Source organism: Triticum aestivum, chromosome 7B (genome assembly GCF_018294505.1).
Source record: "Triticum aestivum cultivar Chinese Spring chromosome 7B, IWGSC CS RefSeq v2.1, whole genome shotgun sequence".
In the NCBI taxonomy this organism is placed as follows: domain Eukaryota; kingdom Viridiplantae; phylum Streptophyta; class Magnoliopsida; order Poales; family Poaceae; genus Triticum; species Triticum aestivum.
The window spans coordinates 617,968,768-617,987,756 of NC_057813.1; positions in this window are offsets into that span (position 1 = coordinate 617,968,768).

The window sequence follows — 18,989 nt, forward strand, 5'->3', positions numbered from 1 at the left end:
GTTTGCATCCCAATGGATTGATATTGTCATGTCTATGGTGAGGTCAGTCTCTTTTTCAGTTATGTTCAATGGAGTGAAGCTCGAACAGTTTAAACCATCCAGAGGTATTCGACAGGGAGACCCGATTTCCCCTATCTATTCTTACTTGCAGCAGAGGGCCTTTCGTGCCTTTTAAAATCTAGTTCTCAGTCATCATCACTTGGAATAAAAGTGGCTCCGACTGCTCCAGTCATGAACCATCTCTTGTTTGCAGATGACAGCCTGCTGCTTTGTAAGGCTAGTGTGGAGGGGGCAAATTCAGTTTCAAACCTGCTGAATATATATTGTGCTGCTTCAGGACAAAAGGTAAATCATGAGAAGTCGTCCATCTATTTTAGCAAGGGCTGTCCGACTGCCTTAAGAGAAGAGGTGAAAAATTGCCTGAGTGTGCAGAATGAGTCTCTCAGCGAGAAATATTTGGGGCTGCCTACGAAGGTGGGGCAATCCAAAAATGGCACCTTTAAATATCTGAGGGATAGGGTGTGGGCAAAAGTGAAAGGTTGGATGGAGTTGTTACTTTCCTCGGCTGGCAAAGAAATTCTCATCAAAGCAGTGGCACAAGCGATCCCGGTCTTTTCCATGTCATGCTTTAGACTACCAAGGGGCGTTTGTGATAGCATCACAACAATTATTCAGCAGTTTTGGTGGGGGAGTAAGCAAGGGAAGAGAAGGCCTTGTTGGGTTTCGTGGGATGTTATTCTGCAACCAAAGAACCTTGGGGGTCTGGGCTTCAAAGACATGGAATTATTCAACCTTGCCTTACTGTCAAGACAGGCCTGGCGCCTTCTCCAGGATCCCCAGTCCTTGAGTGCCCGGCTACTTCGAGCCATTTACTTCCTAGACTCGTCAATCCTGGAGGCAGAACTTGGGTCACACCCCTCCCAAATATGGAGAGCCATAGTAGATGGACGGGACATAATGAAACTTGGTGTCATCCGCAGAATTGGCGATGGAACTTCTACGGAAATCTGGAGTCAAAACTGGATTCCACGTGCAGGTTTGCCGAGACCGATCACGTCTCTTGTCCTTAATCCACCCCAGCGAGTGTCTGAGCTAATTGACCAAACATCGGCGATGTGGAAGGAAGAGCTGGTCCGCCAAGTCTTCTTACCGATTGATGCTGAAGATATCCTCAAGATACCGATTTGCACGAGACAAGTTGATGACTTCTGGGCATGGTCTGCAGATCCTCGAGGTTTGTTCTCAGTTCGGTCCGCATATAAACTAATATATAGCATAAAATCAGGAAGAGAAGCCTGGATGGAAAGTACTGAGACGATGTCTGACTTGGCACGAGAGAGGAGGGGCTGGTCGTCGGTTTGGAGTCTTCAGGTTCCATCAAAGTTGAAGGTCTTTACTTGGAGATTGGCACAACATTCACTACCCACCTACGATCTCTTAAAACACCGAAAGATGGCGCCTAGTCAAGTCTGCGCAATCTGTGGCGCAGAAGACAGTTGGAGGCATGCACTACTTGATTGTACACTCTCAAGGAGCGTGTGGGCATTATCTGATGACGAGCTGGTTCAGCACAAGTGCTTGAGTGGAGAAGAAAACGCAAAGGACTGGCTGTTTGTTATGAGTAGCTCTTTATCATCACAAGAGTTTACCACCATGATAGTCAAGTTGTGGGCTATCTGGTATGCCAGACGAAAAGTGATTCACGAAGGAATCCTACAGACCCCATTTGCCACAAATGCTTTCGTGCAGAGATTCTTGTCTGAGATACAAGTCACGGCAAAACCCACTACCAGAGTTAAGGATCCAGCACCACCTAAACCAACCGGATGGGTCAAACCTCATAGCGATCACCTGAAGATCAATGTCGATGCGGCGACATCTAGATCCGGAGGCTTTGGTGCAGTTGGGGTCGTGTGCAGGGATGAATCAGGATCTTTTCAGGGGGCTTCGTCTCTTAAATACATGCACATTGAAGATCCTGAGGTTCTTGAGGTTTTGGCAATAAGAGAAGCGTTGGCACTAGCCAATGATCTATACGCCTCAAGGATCTCTGTCGCTTCGGATTGTAAGGCGGCAGTCGAGGCAGTTACAAGAGGTGCTTCATCATCTTGTTATGGAGCAGTGGTGCTTGAGATAGAGCAGTCGTCTAGGAATTTTATTTCTTGCATTTTCTCGCGTGAGTTTAGAACCTCAAATGTTGAGGCCCACAAGCTTGCAAAGCATGCTTTAACTCTAGGTACCGGCCGTCATGTTTGGCTAGGTCACCCTGGAGATCTTTGCTTCGTCCCTGTAAACTGTGTGACGAATGAATAAAAAGCTTTGCGAGTTTGCCTCAAAAAAAAATGTTAAGAATAAAAACCGTCCAGAAAAACAATTTACTACAGTGCCGGTTTGCAACACTAGACCGCTCTGTACAGTTCATCGTCTTCGTGTCGCTACATAGTCACTCGCTCCTCGGACCTCCTAATTGACGCCTTCTGCATCGGCTAGGTTTTCTGGCGCCAATGCGCACGCGAATATGGGCCGTCCCATCAGGCGCGCAAGCGATCGCTCGCCCAGGGCGCACCTGGATTGCTCGTTCAACAGTTGAACAGTTGACTGGTGACCCGTTGACTTTTGAAGAAAGTTCGTGCATTTTGAAAAAAACAATTGAGAACATGAAAACATTTCATTGAATATTGAAAATAATTCATGAATTTTTAGAAAAGTTCATGGATTTGAAAGCTCGCGTATTTGAAAAAGTTCATGGGATTCAAATAAAAGCTATTGAATATTAGAAAAGCTCACGTGTTTTCATAATTGGATTGGAAAGGTCACTACTTTAGTTAGAAGACATTCCATATGTTGGGAGAGTGAAATTTTTAGTGACAAAAATGATAAAGTGGAATTGGAGAGGCCAAAATTTTAGGTAGTATTACTCCGACCATTTTGGATTAAAAAGACTTTAATAATTAAAATATAGAGTGAACATTTTTTAAATATGACATTTTTCGTAACACACCATAAAAAAGTAGATACATAACATATTTTAATAACATTATGAACGTTCTTAATAGGTGATGAATATTTTTAAAGTAAATGGTGAATATCTTTTAAATCATGATAAACATTTTTTAACCACCGACACCCATTAAGATTTAGACCAAGTTACATTGTGCTACCAAAATATGTAAAAAATGTCATGAATTTTCTCCATTTTAAATAAAAATCATCAGGTTTGTTTAAATTCAGTTGTAAATTTGTCCAAATATGTAATGAATATGGTTAGATGTGGCTCCAGTATTACAGATGGCCTTATTTTGAGATACTGTTGGCGTACCATTCTTAGCCCATGTGGATAGCCAATGAGCCAGGTCAACAAAGTTGTTATTTTTTTAAATAAATGATGAATTTTATAATCAAGAGGATACAAACAGAGTGAGGATACACGCGACCTCTGCATAGTTAAAATGCATATAATCAACACCAACACGCGCATACACAAAACACGCAAACGTATAACAATGTCATATAAGATCAAAGTTATGCATAGATCGGATAAAAACAAAGCGATCAGATGCATGGTCGGCAAACTATAACAATAACTATATTCGCACCAACCATCTTATAACATCACACATATGAGGATATATTTCAACTACAATGGCTTCACGAAGGGAACGACTCTCAAGCGCCGCCTGTACCGGACTCAACCATCCAAGGCCGGAATCCAGGTTTTCACGCTGAAAAACCAGTCTGAGCATATCCGAGCAATGCCTTCAACAAGGTAATAATTATTACGCTGTCACTGTCAGGTATAACTAATTTGTGTCACTCCTAGGTTTTCACCCCGGAGCTCGAGACCAGATGCTCGAGTAGCACCATCATCAACGTCACTTATGTGTTGTTGTCATCACTTTTTCGCGATCATAATAGCTACATGCGTTGTGCGACCGCCGCCGCTACACGACTATCCCCCTATGTCAAGCCGTCACCCATAGTTTTCATCTCAATGCCAAAATCAACCATCGAATCTAGAGATAGAAAGCCTAATGAAGACCTTTCGGTGGCCACCACAATCCGTAACGAGTCCATCACGACAAGCCGGAGTAGTCCCCATAAAGACCAACATAGATGACGAAGCAGACCACCGCCGATTATCATCTCGTCGGAGAGAGCCTTGCCCAAGCAGGACGACACAGATGAGCACAGAAGGCAGATCACCTTCGTTGACATGCGCCCGCGCGGAGCACGGTCGTCGCTAGATCAGGAGCACACAACCGCCAGATAGACATCGCGTCTCTCGATCCAACCCGACGAGCACTAGCCTATACCACCATGCCAGCCGCCTTTGCCACCGCCCCGAAAAGCCCCCACCGCCAGCGTCCGCCGCATGGCCTTCAGCTGGCGGCCTCCGCCTCCTCCCATAATGGCAAGGGAAATCAAGGGTAGACGAGGCCTTCCGCACTTCAGCCAATCCACCACAAAGTTCATTCATAGGCCGAGCTTTGTGGTACCTTATATCTGCACCATCGGTTTCCATCGTGATTTGTGCTGTTGGGAGGGATCACGAGCACTACTTCTGACCTCATCAGTGTGATTAGGAGGAGTTGTCATGTCCATGTGAATAGTAGTCTCGCGGGCCTGCCTTGGCTCTATTCAGCGAGCGGCTGGTGCATGACAACGACAACCACATGACATGAGATAAAGAGTGGATCATACATGCTGCAGCTTGACAGAAGTGTGGAGAGAGAGAACTGTGAGAGACGAGAGAGAGGAATCATTTATGAGATGCATAGCAGCGAGAGGGGGAGAGTGTGTCCACGTACCCTCGTAGACCGAAAGCGGAAGCGTTTGTTAACATGGTTGATGTAGTCGAACTTCTTCTCGTTCCGACCGATCAAGCACCGAACGTACGTCACCTCCGAGTTATTATTTTGTAGTTCCTTCACAAAAAACCTCATTTCGGGCACTCAAAAAATGGAAAATTTATTTTCCGTGCAAAGAAAATGAAAACTCCCTTAGGCAGCATTGTTTGGAATTTCAAGATGCACCATTGTGCACAATATGAGATCATTTAAACAAACTATGCCGTGAATGTGGTCATAAGATTGATCATTTGGCTTGAAAGCCATGAATCTTCATGCATGATAGCTCATTTCTGAGAACACTTTTTTAAAAATAACTGCCGTATTACAAGTTTATTATTTTTCTGGAAACTTGGTCACATATGATTACACAATGCGAAGGTTTTCCAATTTTTTTTTTTGATTTTTTATGCCCGTTTCAGAATGTAGTCAAAACAGCGGACTTGACCGTTCCTAGCTAGTTGTTGAATCTTGGAAACATTTTGATATTTCTCTGATTAAATAGATAGTTATGTACCTAGAAATGATTTTTGGAAAAACTAAAGAGCAAACTATGAGGTAGCTGCAGTTCAAATTTGACCCGCTTCCTACTGAATCGACGGAAATTTGTCTTTTTCACCAAAGGTGGGTAAAAGCTTTTGACACCCAACCGTTTGGTCAATTATACATTAAATATGAACTAATATTTTATAAAAATGATTTAGTGCCATTTTGCAACAAATGTATGGTAGTTCCTTCAAAAAAAACACATTTTGGTCACTCAGAAAATGAAAAATGGTTATTTTGAGCAAAGAAAATGAAAACCTCCCAAATCAACATTGTTTGTCATGCCTAAATACACACATGTATAAAATATTGGTTTATTTGAACTAACTATAAGAGGTTAAATGTTTGCCTGAATAAGAGGGTACAAACTATAAAAGCAAAAACAAAAAATGCTTAATTCTGATTGGTGGAACCAGCTGTGGCATGGATCAGTGACATGGCAAACATCTGTCCATCCATCTATCCATCCATCCGTCTGTCCATCCACCCCTCCGCTCTCTCAGCTAACCCTAGCAATCCACCCCTCTCTCTCTCGCATAGCTAACCCTAGCGATCCACCTCTCCCCTCCCCTCGCGCATCCTCCACTCACCTCTTCCTATCTCGATTCCCACCCACATCGCCGCCGTCGCTGCCGCCGGCCTATGCCCTCCCCCCACACAGCCGCCCTAAAACCCCCTCCTTACCTTCTCTCCCCGGTCGAGCAGTAGCAGGTGAGGCGGAGGCGGCAGCCAGATGCACCGCGTTGCTTCTGGATCCGCGCCCTCCCCACCATCGATTCATCTCCAATCCCGCCACCGACACCCACCCCCCCACAGGCGACCTCCCCTAACCCCATCACCATCGGCGACCTCCCTCCCTTGCTCCTCAACCCAACCCACACCGATTCGATTCAATTCAGAGATGAATCCCCTCCCACATCGCCGCCGCCGCCACACACTGCCAATCCCCTTACTCCACCACGCCTTCTTCCTAACCCGATTCCTGGACGGGCGTCGACATGGCCAGCGTCAATATGTCCATGAACCCCTTTTGCAAGATTGCCGTGGAGGAGGCACTGCGGCTCCGCGAGGCTGGCGCCGCCTCTAAGGTTGTCGCCGCCACCGTCGGTCCTGCTTAGGCCGCCGACACGCTCTGCACCGTGCTCGCCATGGGCGCCGACCGCACCGTCCACGTCCTCCACGACCCCGACCCCGACCCCGCCCGCCCGCTCCTCCCGCTCGCCGTCGCCAAGATCCTCCGCGCCCTCGCGCTCCAGGAGACCCCCGACCTCCTCATCCTCGGCAAGCAGGTTCTCAGATCGGCCTCGATTCAGTTAGTTTTTTGCCTCATCTTTCATGGTGTCTGACTTGCTCTGCTTCCTGCCTGCGCGTGCAGAGTGCTCCCTCCAGGTGAAGTCACCCATCGCAGCGCCAAGGGATTCGTCTCCGAGGACGAGTTCCTCTCCATCCCAGAGTTCTCCACCAACCCGCTCTCCCAGGTCCGTCCCTCCCCCTCCACCTCCCTCTCTTGTCGCCGAGGCGGCCAATTTTGTTCCCCTACTCGCTTTGTCCCCGTCGTGCCACCTCCAGATGACTCACTAACTGACTCTAGTACCAGTGCGTGCCTCTTGTTTTTATGTGCTGTCCTTGGATTACACACACAACAATTGCCTCTACTACTATTTTCTTAGTGGTATTGTATACAACTTTGTCCCCACACAGTTTTTCCACTAATTGGGAAAAACTAATCCAACATTATACCAATCACAGAACCTGTACGCAATCGATCGGCATAGGGAGCTTTACCACGGTTGAACACATGTGGAACACATCAATCCACCCACTGATTTTTTTCACTTGATACCCACTACTAGGAAAAGGGCTATAGATAGGATGGACACTAATGGCGCACTATACATGTGGTGCGCCATTACTAAATACTAATGGCGCACCATGTGTTGGTGCGCCATTAGTATGCAAATACTAATGGCGCACCACATCCCACGGTGCGCCATTAGTAATTTTTTTTAATTTTTTCAAAACTACTAATGGCGCACCGTGGGAGTGGTGCGCCATTACTAGTTGACATAGTAATGGCGCACCACACCCACCATGCGCCATTAATAGTTTTGAAAGTAAAAAAAAATAAAAAAAATTGTTAGTAATGGCGCACCTGTGGACAGTGCGCCATTACTAGTTTTAACTACTAATGGCGCACTGTCCACTGGTGCGCCATTACTAAGTTTTTTTTAAAAAAAAATTAAAAAAAATTCAATTTTTTTTTCAAAACTAGTAGTGGCGCGTCATTACTAGTTTAACTACTAATGGCGCACCACCCCACGGTGCGCCATTACTAGTTTGCCCAGCTTACACCGAATGCACCCCCCCCCCCCCCCCCCGCCCGTGGACCGCCTTTTTAGTCTTAAAAAAAATAAAAGAAAATGATAAAAATGTCAAAAAAATAAAAGAAAATAAGTTTCCCATGTGATATGTGGTCTAGTTGTTGGGAAAATTTACAAATATGAATTTCGACTTTATTTGCAAAATCTCTCTGGAAATTTGTAAAATGGGCATAACTTTTGCATACAAACTCGGATTAAAAAGTTTTTTATATGAAAAATCATCTACTCGAAAAGTTACATCCGAATTTAACGGTGGGAACCCCGTTAAACATTTTCAAAATCCCAAAAAACCTAACAGAAAAAAGTTACGGGGCTTTCAAGATCTAGAGGCAAAAAAATTCAAAAAAATTTCAAACTTACTAGTGGTGCACCATGGATGTGGTGCGCCACTAGTAATAAGAAAAATTGGTTTTGAATTTTTTTTGAATTGTTTTTCAGAAAACGATACTTAATATGACCGGGAAGTTTGAAATATTTTTTAATTTTTCATCATAGTCATGAACATGAACAAAGCCCTAGACATCAACAAGGTATAATAGGATTGATACGCTAGATATATCAACAAGTGCCTGTGAATTGAGCTGTTGCTGGGGTTGGATAGAATTCTGAAGTTAAGCGTGTTTGGGCTGGAGTAGTGTGAGGATGGGTGACCTTTCGGGAAATTTGACCACAGAGTGCGATTTGACCCGAGATTAAGCCATAGTGACCTGAGACTAAGAAAAAAACGAAAAAAAAGTTTATTTTTTTTTAAAATTCTGAAAAAAGTTTGAAAAAAAATGTTACTAATGGCGCACTTCTATGTGGTGCGTCATTATACCAGATACTAATGACGCACCGTGGGCTATACTAATGGCGCACTGCGTGGTGCGCCATTTGTATTCCAGATACTAATGACGCACCAGTGGTGCGTCATTAGTAAAAAATACTAGTGGCGTGTGGAATACTAATGGCGCACCAGTGGTGCGCCATTAGTAAAAAATACTAGTGGCGTGTGCGCACCGATAGTGCGCCATTAGTAGGCAAAACCGATGCGCCATTAGTAGGCCTTTTCCTAGTAGTGACCCGTGCTGCTCTTTTTCTATCTATGTATGTATCTATCTATGTATCTATCTATTCCTACCAAGAAAATGGAAACAAACAGTGGAACACTACCTAATCTAGTTTATTGTGATTATTACTGTACCATGAGTCATTCAACACTTGAAGGCACTCAACTACTATTCTGTACTTTATAATATGTTCCTGTTATGCATGACATAGGCTTGATGAAATCTTACTCTTTTAATCACAATAGCATGGCAGTAACATGTTATCACGCTGGATGAAGAAAAGCATATGTAATGAGTTCTTTAATGTTTAATTACCTCAATTGTCAAGCAGTGTTTGTTTTTGTATACATTTACTGCTATCAATCGACTATAGTAGTCATCTGGATGCTTGGGACTTGCATATATTCTGCTGCACTTGAAACATCAAGAAGTAGTTTTCCTTGTTTTTTGGAACAATTGGTGAACTTCACATTCCTGAATATATGCATTACTATTTGGTATAGGTCTAGGCGGCTCTTCATATTTTACAACTCCTTATCATGCCCCTCTAATATTTCTGTAGGTGGCCATGAACTCAGTAAATCATAAGGAAATGCCTTTGCTGCAGCTCACCTATGGCCTTGTTTGTCCTGCATGTTAGTGAGCAGCATTAGGAGGAGGAGCTCAAGCAGGCCACCATGACGCACCACTGCAACAACAGGTAGCACGTCCATCTCCCTCTCCCTATGCTGCCAATCCTTTTGTTTCTTTAAAACTAGGTCCAATTAGCACACAAATTGACTGCCTATTCTATCAAAAATTAGTTTACAACTCTACAGAATTGTGTTGATGGTCATCAGTAGAGAGAGGGAGAGAAAAACAAGATTCCATGGTTGATGTTTGTCAGCTAGTTAAACGGCTTGCTTTTTGCTAATAGCCCATTAGGTAGAGTAGCTATGCACCTAGTGGTGGTCATGGCCTTGCTGCTTGATCAGTTTTTTTCCTTTGAGTCATTAGCTAGCTATGCTATGCATGTGGTGGTTAATTTGCAAGAAAGAATTTCTGTCCTTGTTTTTCATTTCCTTGCACTAGCCAAATTCATCCTTTTTTAATACTAGCACTAGCACATCATCAGCGTACTAATAATTGTTAGTTTTTGAGTATGCCACTACTGCTAAAACAACAACAACAACAAAGTTGCTGCACTCAATTAAATTAGCCTACTGCCTAATCTATTAATTGTTGCTCTTCCACTGTTTCGGTGTCTCTTGGTTTGCAATGATACACCTATATGATGAATACACATCATGATATATACTTGATGGATTTGCCTGATACATCTCAACTTGTGTACCTGTTTCAGTATCTCTTCCACTTTGTATCTGCTTTCTTGTATGAATGGGTATCTCATTTTAACTAGTTGGAGAACAAAGAGCATGGTACTAGAAAGCTCATTTTGTGTTATCATTCATCTGTTGTGACACCAAGTTCGGTCTATTAACATGGCGTTGATTTTGTGCTGCAGATTTGGAAGCTGTGAATCTGGGGAATGCGAAGTTGAAGAGACCTGGAGTATCTAGACTGTGATTGCCATTGTATATGTGTTATATGATGATGTAACACAATGATTCTGCTATTGTATCTTTGTTGTATGATGTATCAAACTGATTTTTGCTGTTATGCGAAGTACTACGTGTGTTCTTTATCTCTTCCCATTTGAATGTTGCTGATTTATTTACTAGCAAATTGAAATCTAAAGAAAATGACCTTCACAATTGGGACCCACTTACTAGAAGAACCTGACAATTGGGATCCATCTGAATAGTGGACCCATCTTTAAAAAAAAGAAATACTTGAACTGCTCAGCCAAAATGGCCATGGCCCAAAAATAAAAAGGCTGCGATGTTGGGCTTGGCCCATGAAGCTAACAAAAATTGACAGAAAAATACACTAAATTGGCTGAACTAATGGGCTCGGCCCATATAAATAGCCAATTGGACCGGGCCGATTCTAATTTTTGACCTTTTCAATTGGTCATAATTTTGTCACGTCAGATTGCCACGTCAGATCCGACGTGGCCTGGGCAGACAGCCAGTGACCAAAACAAAAGGTCATGGGTTCAACGACCTTCTGTTTTGGTCGTAAACGTCTACGACCTTCTCATAGAGAAGGTCGTTAATTTCAGTTTACGACCGCCAACTTTTGACCTTCTGTTTTTGGTCACAAAAAGGTCGCAAATGAAAAACTATGACCTTTTAGTGACTAATAGTCAAGGTCACAAGTTGACATATTTCTTGTAGTGTAACTTTCGGGGTCGTTTTGGTTTGGAATAAATTATGGTTTACTCCACTTTTGTCATTGTTAAGAAGGATAAGCCCGTTTAATGAATTTCCGTCCATTTGACCATATTTTACCAAAGTTGTGCCACATTTTCACCCTTTCAATTATAGAGCATGTTCCTTCAAGCCATGCACACATATTATCCCCATGTCAATGGATTTTCTTTGTCAAACAATTTCTTCAGGTGCTCGCTCGCCCGCCTTGTTCATTCTAAAAAATATATGTCATAATCTCCACCAAGTACTGACCTAGTGACCTCAGTGATGTTATTTTTGGTAGGGTTTCCCCTCCCCACGAGACGACTCTTAGGCGATTAGTTTTTCCCATGATTGGGAAACATGTTCTTGATCAACTTGGCATCACCATCTTACATGCCTAGTGGTGTCTGCTTAGTTAATTGGGTAAACCATCAACCAGTTTGTTGTATTTTTGTGCACTACGAATACACCTGATCACACAATCATCTAATTGTGGACACTCTTGCGTGTCTTGCCACAGTTTGTGCGCCAACATTGCCTCTTGTTGTCACATGAGTTTGCCATTTGTCTTCCACTAGTCGCCAGAGGAAGTAGGCACATGTGTGGGGCAAGGTACAACTATGTTTTGATTAATAAATTTACTTGAAATAATTTTTGTTCAGATGTGATACACAATAGGACTTAGTTGGTCGACAGTTCAAAGTCTCTGTTATTTTAAGTTCAAAGCTACGAAGTCTGCAATGGCTTCGTGAACAAAGCTCAAAAAAACTGTGATAACGACCATTCAAAGCATGAGGACCTTGATAATTGAGTAATATATATCTTACATAAATGGTTCCAACGATCAACAGTTTGATTCCCCCTAAGTGTATATGTGAACATAATTTGCTTGAATTTATCTTGCTCATTGGATCTCTGATTGTGGATCATGGGAAAGGGACTTACAAGTATCACACAATCATAACTATTATGTTCTCAACTAAACAAATCTCTTGTTTTAAAGGGTGACTGGATGCGGGGCTTTCTTATAGCAGAAATAGTAGGTGATTTGCATGTCATAAATCACATTGAAGAAATATGTACAAAAGGGAGAAAATAGAAGTTGCAAAAAGCTACAGAGCCAGCGTTGTAAGCTCATGTACTGTTCTTTAAAAAAAAACTTTTGAACTTCGGTATTTAGATCAAATTAACATTTTGTAACAAATGTACACATCCTCATTTGTCCACAATATATATCAACGACTGTAAAGACGAATAACCACTCTTTCTGGAGAGGCGCGATTCTAGACCATGGTTCCGCTCGACCTATGGTCCACGCCGCCCGATTCACCAGCCCTCTGCATGCGGATCCGTGTCCCTTTTGAATTCAAGTTATTTTGGTTAAGGCTTAAACAGTTTTAAGGCCACATTAAGCACTTCCCACTAGGCCCGGGCAAGCTAGGTTTTTTTCTGGACTGATGGGCTAGCACGTGTAACTAGACACGCAATGGCATTTGTGTCAGGCCCAAGGAATAAAAAACTTATCATTACTGTGAGACATTAGATACTTTTGCCAGTTATATTTTCTTATCTTTCTATTGCGGGCAATATTTTCTTATAAGTACATTCAGACCAGCTAAAAACGCCAGTGATACCTATAGATATTATGTGTCACTCATTTAGAAAAAAATAAGTACGGGTCATCTTCAGAATAGAATGAATAGATCAAGTAGGAACGGCCAGCAGTGATATCTAAGATACTGGGGACTCACTGATATATATGTATTATTATAATATGTATATCATTGTCAACCTCAAGCTATAAAAATAATATCAGCTTTACTGTTGTAAACTCATTGTGAGGCTCAACTGAATTTGCAAAATCATAATTGGTTTGATGCCAACATTTGGCATGCCAATACTTGGCAAGCCAACAATTGGCAATATCAAAAGTTGCCAATAATTGGCAACTTTTTGTGAGGTTGGCAAGTAGCATGGTAGCCAACCAAGTACTAGCCAAAATTTGGCATTTGCCAAATGTTGGCATGCCAATTTTTGGCATCAAACCAATTATGCTTAGACATCACTATCCCTTAGCCTAGAATTTATACAATGCATCTAGTGCATAATAAAGATAAATGTTTCATGACCATGAATAGAACCACATGCACCAGCAAGGAAACATTAAGGTTTAGCAGCATTTTTTTAGTAATGTACCGAATGCAAATACTACATGTTGAGTTTAATCTCCCTACTCCATGCATGTCTTGGGCTGAGAGCTATTACCTATACAAAGGCAACAAAAAAGTAAACAGTGTTTTGTGCCTGGCCACCATTCAAGATGTCCAATGCAACATCACTACAATATCTAAGCTCCCTCGAATATAAGCGCTGTGAGCGCTCCGGGGCTGGGGCCTGGGGAGAGTTAAGTGACCACATCTCTTATTCTTTTAGGAGAATCACTTAGTTTTACTTAGAAGGACCATCGTCTCTTACTATGTGAGTAGGTATTTTTTTAAACCCAGTACAATTGAAGTCGCTCATATACACGGGAATACACTCACCTCTATGAATGAATGAGTCGGTACATCATCTTGAGATTGGAGAAGTCACCACAGACACCTTCGCAGTCGACGAGAACGTCTCCTCCCACTGAACACACATCGCCAAAGTGCCGGGAATAAATCCAGAAAAATGCGAGCACCAGTGTCAAGTCTGAGACTTGAACTCTGGTTGGCAGAGGATACCAATGTCCTCCTAACCATCCAACAGTAGGTATTGTTTACTGTTTGGGTCAACCATCCAACTACATGAACACTTGATGGATTATGTGCCACTTACTCCCTGAATAAAACCACGATATTTATTTTATATTAGAGGGACTAATTTTTTCCGAGAAAAAAAGGTTACATGTCGCTCATGTACATCTGGTACGAGGGAAATTAATGATGTGGCTAACTATATTCACGCATATCAAAGTGATGTACCATCGCACAGTCACACGGTCACCGCGAGCTTGGCCTATCACCGCCTCCTCTACGTCACATGGTTGCATGGGCGTCATCAGTCCACCATGCCCCACACACCTCTCCATATTTCTCCCCTTCTCTCATGGCGGTATGCCCGAATCATCGCCTCCTCTGTACCACATGGTTGTATGGGTGCCCAGCCCAGTCCTCCTCACCACAAGGTTGCACCGGCTTTGCATGTCCACCACCACGTCGTACACCCCGTCCATCACTTCATATTTCTCCTATTTTTTTGTGTGGTAATTAATGCCCAATGACGACGACCCTCGGGACCTAGAGGAGTAGACAGTGAGGTAGGCTGCCATGGCTAGCAACAGCGTTGGACAGGGACGACTGTCGTCTTTGGAACTTGGTCACCTTCATCGACACACCATGGTCCACAAGGTCTATAGTACCACTCCGGATACATCATTCCTCTACCTCTGCCATCTGTTCTTTGGTAGCCTGATTCAAATTCAATCTCGCTCGCTTCGGGGCTAAACAAGTAGCAGATTATATGGGGATTTTATCTCAATATGTAACGTTTCATTCTTAAAGCCTCATGCTTCACTACTTGAGTATCATGTCCGTGCTTGTGGATTAACAACCTCGGGAGTTTATACATGACATGCTTTATGTTGCCTCTGTTTCACAATGTACTGCATATTAGTTTTTCTAAAGTCAAAGATGTCCATGTTTGACCATGTTTCTAGAATAAACTATCAATATATGTACTGCTAAATAAATAAACTATAAAAGTACATATGGATGTTGATTTTTTTTTGAAACTTGATCAAACATTGATAATTTTGACTTTTCAAAACAAAGTATGTACTATATTTTACAAGGGAGGGAGTATTAGTTAGCATATGGTTCCACGCCTAGGGAGCGCGGTCTCTAACTTAACTTAATTGGCACTAAAACAATAAGACAAAGTGATAACTAGGCTTTTCTGTGAAGATAATTTGGTTAATTGTCACCAGGTCGCTATCTACACAGCTTATCAGGCCTTATTAATGCATCAATAATGTCACATTCAAATGAAAACTGAGATCAATCAATTGTACTATTATCTCTTGATCCTCCCATTTTTGTCTCTTCCTCTTAGAGGCCGCTATAAACATGATTCATTCCCTTTCCTGTCGTTAATTCAGTGCAAACCATTACTTTTATTTCAAATATGTTCTTTCCATTTTGATTCTAACTACACATCTAAAGAATCGATATTGAACACCAGAAGCCATATACTTTGGTGTTGTGCTGCAACTTCCAAGTATTTCTCACCTCCACTATCCTTTTACCGTTATTGCAGACCATTATTGTTGGTGTTTTGTACTATTTGTATGTGACCTAGGTAAGGTATGAAATATTGGTTGGTCAAATCATAGAGTTGTATGATTGTTGTAGATGAATAATAAAAATCAGAAGCCTCAGTTGCACATATCATAATTTTGACTTAGTTTTGCAGGTGAATATTATCATGTCATCCAGTACTATGGTTTAACCCTGCTGGTCCCGGACATGCGCGACGCCAACCACTACTTTGGATATGTTTTTGGCAGTGTTGCTAACATATCATTTTTGTGAAGAACAATAGTTGTAAAAAAATGAGTAATATCCTACCAAGTAAATGATGATGTGTCTTAGACTCTGGACATATCCTGCAATGCAATAAAGGGTGTTCTCGCCGCAAAATTATGGAAGCCAAAACACACAAGGCTCATGAAATGAACAAAAAACCCGACCCGCAAATAGACTATCAAAAAATCTATTCATGAATTAACAATTAAACAAATAAACCATAGAAAAGTAGAACGGCGCGGTAAGGCGCGTGTATGCTTCTAGTCACTATTTTATAGCCTATGGTGTGAGCATCATGTAGAGTTACTTAGCAGTGTGGGGGCTCATTACATGGTACGATCAGCGTACGCGGCTCGGTTCGTAGGCCGGGAGGTGGTTCCTACTGCAGCGTTCACGTGGAAGTCGCGTGCACCGCTCCAATGTCGATTCTTTGCATGGCTTGCCACGCGCAACAGATGTTGGACGTCAGACCGGTTGGCGAGAAGAGGGCTACCCCACCAAGACGCCTGCCCTTTCTGTCACCAAGAGGAGGAAAGCATCTGCCACATACTGCTGAACTGTGTGTTGGCCAGAGAGGTATGGTACCACGTTGCCATAGCAATGGAGGCACCAGGATGGACACCAACAGCGGATGACTCTTTGTGCATCTGGTGCCCTAGTAGAAGCAAGGATGGACAACATATTAAAGACACAAGGGCCATCTTGTTGCTAGTGCTTTGGGAGATATGGAAACATAGAAATGCGATTGTCTTCGATGAAGCGACACCGGCTGCGATTGTGGTGTTGCAAAAAGTGGAATGTGAAGGAAGGGCATGTCAAGCTGCAGGTAAGTTCAAGGGAGAAATAGAGAGGTTCCTACGAGCGCTTCATCGGTGGGCAAGGCATGAGTAATATGTAGTATGTATCTAGGTGTGGATGAATGCCAGAGTGTGGGTGTGGCTTCAGCCACTAAGCTGTAGTTCGATGTAACTGTAAACTGTGGAGGGTTTCTTGTACCCTTTCTCTTTCTATATAGATGATATGCATGCTATGCGTATTCGAGATAATCATCACTAAACTACTTGTGCCATGCATGACTGATCCCACCATCTCCCCCAAACAGTTGGCGCCATGCATTATTTAATACACTGTGCACAGATTCCCATAAGTGATGTCCAGAGATCAATGGTGTTTAGTGTAGGTTCGGGTGAACCATGGTCCTATTCAACATTCTCGCTCTTTCCGGCATCAGCCTGTGGATCTCCAGGAGCTGGCCTTTTCTCCGAGGAGGAGGTTTGGCAAGTCATCAAGGAGATGCCTCCGGACAGAGCACCGGGCCGCAACGGGTTCACCGGTGCTTTCTACCAGTTGGCCTGGCCAGTGATCAAGGCGAATATCCCGTGCTACCATCTCTCACCGGTTGCACCCAGTAACCAAAAGCTCCCTGCAGTCCGTATGAGTGAGTAACAACCACATACGGATCCGGCAGTAGCTCTGAAGATAACCTGCAAAAAATTAATATAGTTTTTCCTATTAAAAATCATATCATTTCTGCAGTTCCATATAGCCCATAGTAAAGCGCATATTCCTATCCGGATACGTCCCGCATTAATAGGCTCCACCCCAGTTAGGCATGTCCCAAACAACGTGTCTATGCTAATTGGAGGGTTAATGTTGAAGGCTATATGAATCGTGCGCTAGAGGAGCATGGCTAGGGGGCGGTCAATGAAGAGATGTTCAATTGTTTCATCCTGGTTACGAAAACAACATCGAGGACTACCAACCCATCTTTGCGTAACCAAATTATCCTTCGTAAGAATCACTTTCTTGTGGACAAACCACATGAATATCTTGATTCTCAGCGGCACTTTAATTTTCCATATATGCAATGATCGCGGGATTGGGCAAGAGCTAATTAAATCCAGGTATATAGATTTCACCGTAAAAATACCGTTCTTAGTTAACTTCCATTGAAACGTGTCTGGTTGGTCCGAAAGTTGAACATCCATCATCCTTCGTACCAGATGTAACCAGGAACTCCAACGTTCCCCCACAAGGGATCTCCTGAATTGAATATTCAATGGAGATGAGTGTAACACTGTAGCAATGTAAGCCTCCTTACGTTGTACAATGTTATATAACGTAGGATACTGAAGTGCTAGGGGCATATCTCCTAGCCAGGTATTCTCCCAGAATCTGGTAGTTTTAGGTCTCCAGTAATAAATTTTACTCTGCCGAAGAAGGTGTCTTTCATTCTCATCAGCCTCTTCCAGAACAGCGTGTCCTTAGGTCTTACGGTGACCTGAGCTAGGGATTTAGTCTGGAGGTATTTGTTACGAAGGATCTGTGCCCACATACCGTCAGACTCGGTAGATACCATGTAAAGCTATTTGCTAAGTAGACATTTGTTTTCAATTTTTAAATTCTCAACCACTAGACCTCCTTGGTCTTTGGGCCTGCAAATGATATCCCACCAAGTTAATCTATACTTCGTCGTAACTTCATCACTTTGCCAAAAGAAAAGGGATCGATAGAAATCTAACCTTTTCCATACCACTACAGGCACTTCAAAGAAAAATAAAAGGAACATAGGCATACTTGTTAACACCGATTTTTTAACAGGAGCCTACCTCTGTAAAACATAAACTTGCCCTTGCAATAGCTTAAGTGTTTTTTCGAATCGATCCTCCAGACATTTTCATTCTTTATTGGAAAGTCTTCGATGGCGAATTGGACCACGATAAATGGAATGCCGCTTGGCTCTCCTGGCAGCACCGCGGTTGCACATTGTCTTGTGCTGATGGCTCTCATGCCGAGTTGGGTACACACAACGAGCTCACAAAAGGCTTAAACTCCTCACGTTCACAATGGAATGAAAGAATGACTTATATCTCCTATGTTACTGATCTCCCTATAAATAAAGCTACATGGTTATTTGGAAATGTTGTGAGTGTTTGTGACCACACATCGTAAGAGCATCTCCAGCCGCGCCCCCAGAACGGCTTCCGCAGACAATTTTTTCGCGCCGGCGCCGAAAAAACGGCCCAGTCGCGCCCCAGGAGCCCGATTTTCGCCGGCCTGGGCCGAAATCAGCGCCGGCGGACCCAGGACAAACCCGGCGCGTCCGGGGGCGCCCGGGGGCGCCGGCCGAGTGGTTTTGGTGCGAAGCAGCCGTGGGCCCACCGAGTCAGCGAGACGGGTGCTTCGTCGCCCTCATCGCCTCGGTTCCCGCGAAAATCAATGCTAAGCCTGCCGCGCTGCCGCCGCCGGTCAGCCTTGCCATTGATTCCTCACGGGCGGCGCGTCACGGGGCGGCGCAGCG